Here is a 3,646-nt window from a genome sequence, read left to right on the forward strand (position 1 = left end):
CGATGACTCTGATTCAATGTGGTATGGACAACGAGCTAAGCATCAGCTCAGCCTCGTCAAGGGAGCCTAAGAGGAGTCAGGCACAGCCTTGGTTCCCCTGGAGTTGACATTCTCCCAGGAATAAGACAAGTAACCAGAGTCCAAGGAAGGGCTGTGAAGGAGGAAATTTGCTACGGTATGGATCACATCTCCATTTTTCTGGGCTGGCTTGACTAATGTCCCTGTATCCCATTTAAAGCTGTCCCAAGATGGAGGAAGTCCACTTCCACTCAAGAAAATGTATATACCTCTTACGCTGGCCAGGCCCCTTCTCCAATCTCCTTAGTAATCCAAAGTAGACTGTTTTAGTTATCTACGGCTGTGATAAAAGAAATACCACAAGTGGATGCCTTTAACAAAAAGAAATTTATTCTCTGACAGTTTAGGAGGCTAGAAGTTGGAATTCAGCGTGCTGGCTCTAGGGCCATTTCAGCATGTGTAGGCACAGCATTCCTTGGAAACCCTCATGTGTCTTGGGATGAGTTTTCCTGGATTTAGGACCTTCACAATACAGGGACCTTAAGTCCAAAGAAACTCCACTCCCGACTCTTTTTTTTTTCTTGGAGGAATTTATTTTTAAGTGTTATCAAGTTGGTTCTGACTCCTGATGACCCTGTACAGGGTTTGTTAGGAGCAGATGGTGGGTTTGAACCACTGCCCTTGTGATTAAGAGTCCACTGCTTATCCTAGAGGCAACACGAGGAATCTTTGATGGTGTTGTTGTTGTTAGGTGCCATCTAGTCTGTACCAACTCATAGCAACCCTGTGCACTGTGCCAACCTCACAAGCACTGTGCCAACCTCATAATTGTTTTCACTCTTGAAACCATTGCTGTTGCCACTTTGCCAATCCATCTCGCCGGGAGTTTTCCTCACTTTCTCTGACCCTCCACTTTACCAAACACGGTATCCTTCTCCAGGGTCTAGTCCTTCCTCGTAATATGTCTATAGTATGAGAGATGAAGTCTGGCCATCCCAGTTTCTAATGAGCATTCTGGCTGTATTCATTCCAACAAAGATTTGGCAGTCCATGGTACTTTTACTATTCTCCAACACCATAACTCAAATACATCAATTCTTCTATGGTCCTCCTTTTTCACTGCATAACTTTCACATGCATATGAGGTTATTGAAAATACCATGGCTTGTGTCAGGCACACCTTAGTCCTCAAACTGACATCTTTGCTCTTAAACACTTTAAAGAGATCTGTGCATCAGATATGCCCAATGCAATACATCGTTAATTTCTTGACAGCCACTTCCATGAGTGTTGATGGTTGATCCAAGTAAAATGAAGTCTTTGACAACCTCAGTCTCTTCTCTATTTAAATAGATGTTGTTCATTGGTCCAGTGGTGAGGATTTTTGTTTTCTTTACCTTGAGATGCAACTCATATTGAAGGATGTGGTGTTTGATCTTCATTAGTAAGTATTTTAAGTCCTCTTCACTTTCAGTAAACAAGGTTGTATCATCTGCATATCGCAGGTTGTTAATGAGACTTCCTCCTATACTGATGCCACATTTTTTTCATATAACCCAGCTTTTCAGATTATTTGCTCAGCATACAGATTAAATAACTATGGTGAAAGAATACAACCCTGTCACACACCTTTCTTAATTTTAAACCATTCAGTGTTCCCTTGTTCTATTCAAACAAGTGCCTCTTGGTCTATGTACAGATTCCTCATGAGCACAATTAGGTGTTTCAGAATACTCATTCTCTGCAATGTTGTCCATAGCTTGTCATGATCCACACAATCGAAAGCCTTTGTGTAGTTGAAAAAGCACAGGTTTTCTCTGCTTTCAGTCAAGATCCATCTGAAGTCAGCAATGATATCCCTTGTTCCATGTCCTCTTCCAAATCTGGCTTTAACCTCTGGAAGTTCTGTTAGTGTACGGTTGCAGTTATCTTTATCAAAATTTTACTTGCATGTGATATTAATGTTACCATCTGATGACATCTTTGGAATAGACACAAATATGGATCTCTTCCAGTCTGGTGGGCAGGTCATTGTCTTCCAAAATTTTTGACATAGATGAGTGAGTGCCTTGAAAGATTTCAGTTTGTATTCCATCAATTCCCTGTGCCTTGTTCTTTGCCAATGCCTTCAATGCACCTTGAACTTCTTCCTATAGTGTCATTGACGCTTGATTATATAGTACCTCTTGAAATGGCTGAACATTAATCATTTGTTTTTGGTTCAGTGACTGCATATATCTTTCCAAGTTCTTTTGATGCTTTCTGCATCATTCAATGATTTGCCCATAGAATCCTTCATTATGGCATATTGAGTCTTGAATTTTTTTTCTGCAGTTCCCTAGGCTTGAGAAATGCTGACCGTGGTTTTCTAACTCCAGGTCTTTGCACATTTCATTATAATATTAAACTTTGTCTTTTCAAGCTGACTTTGCTTCCTCCTTTCATCCATTTGGTGTGGCATCTCTATGCTGGAGAGCAAGTTTTAGAGTCTCTTCTGACATTCATTTTGGTGCTTTATTTCTTTCTTGTCTGCTTAATAAGCTTTAGCTTTCTTCTGTAAGATGTTCTTGATGTCATCCCACAACTCTTCTGGTCTTTGGCCATTAGTGTCTAAGGAATCAAATCTGTTCTGAGGTGATCTCTAAATTCAGGTGGGATTTGTTCAAGGTCATATTTTGGCTCTCGTGGACTTTTAAAAAATTTTCTGCAGCTTCAGCCTGAACTTGCATATAATAAATTCATGGTCTGTTCCACAGACTGTCCCTGGCCTTGTTTTGGCTGATAATATACAGCTTTTCCACCATCTCTTTCCAAAGATGTAGTCAGTGTGATTTCTATGTATTCCATGTGGTTTGGTCCATGTGTATAGTCATCTTTTATGTTGTTTTTTAAAAAAGGTATTTACAGCGAAGAAGTCATTGGTCTTACAAAATTCTATCATGTGATCTCCAGCATCATTTCTATCACCAAGGATATCTTTTCCAACTACTGATCCCTTTTATTTCCCCCACCTTTGCATCCCAATTGCCAGTAATTATCAATACATCTTGATCGCATATGATGAATTCCAGATTGAAGAAGTTGGTAGAATTCTTCAATTTCATCATTACCGGCTTTAGTAGTTGGCGTGTAAATTTGAATAATAGTGGTATTAGCTGATTTTCCTTATAGGCGTATGAATATTATCATATCACAGACAGCATTGTACTATAAGACAGATCTTGTTGATGATGAAGGCGATGACATTCCTCTTTAATTTGTCATTCCTGGCATAATAGACCAGGTGATTGTCAGATTCAAAATGGCCAATACGAGTCCATTTCAGCTCACTAACGCCTAGGATATCCATGTTTATGTGTTCCATTTCATTTTTGACAATTTCCAATTTAACCTAGGTTTATACGTCATACATTTCATGGTCCGATTATTAATAGATGTTTCTCTTCCTTTTGAGTTGTGTCACATGAGCAAATGACGGTCCTGAGGGCTTTACTCCATTTGTGTCATCACAGACAACTGCACTTTGAGGAGATAGTTCTTCCCCAGTCATACATGAATGCCTTCCAACATGAGGGTTTCATCTTCCAGCACTATACTCTGACAGTATTCTGGCATTCTTCATCATGTT

This window comes from Chrysochloris asiatica, unplaced genomic scaffold, assembly GCF_000296735.1.
Source record: "Chrysochloris asiatica unplaced genomic scaffold, ChrAsi1.0 scaffold00134, whole genome shotgun sequence".
Classification (NCBI taxonomy): domain Eukaryota; kingdom Metazoa; phylum Chordata; class Mammalia; order Afrosoricida; family Chrysochloridae; genus Chrysochloris; species Chrysochloris asiatica.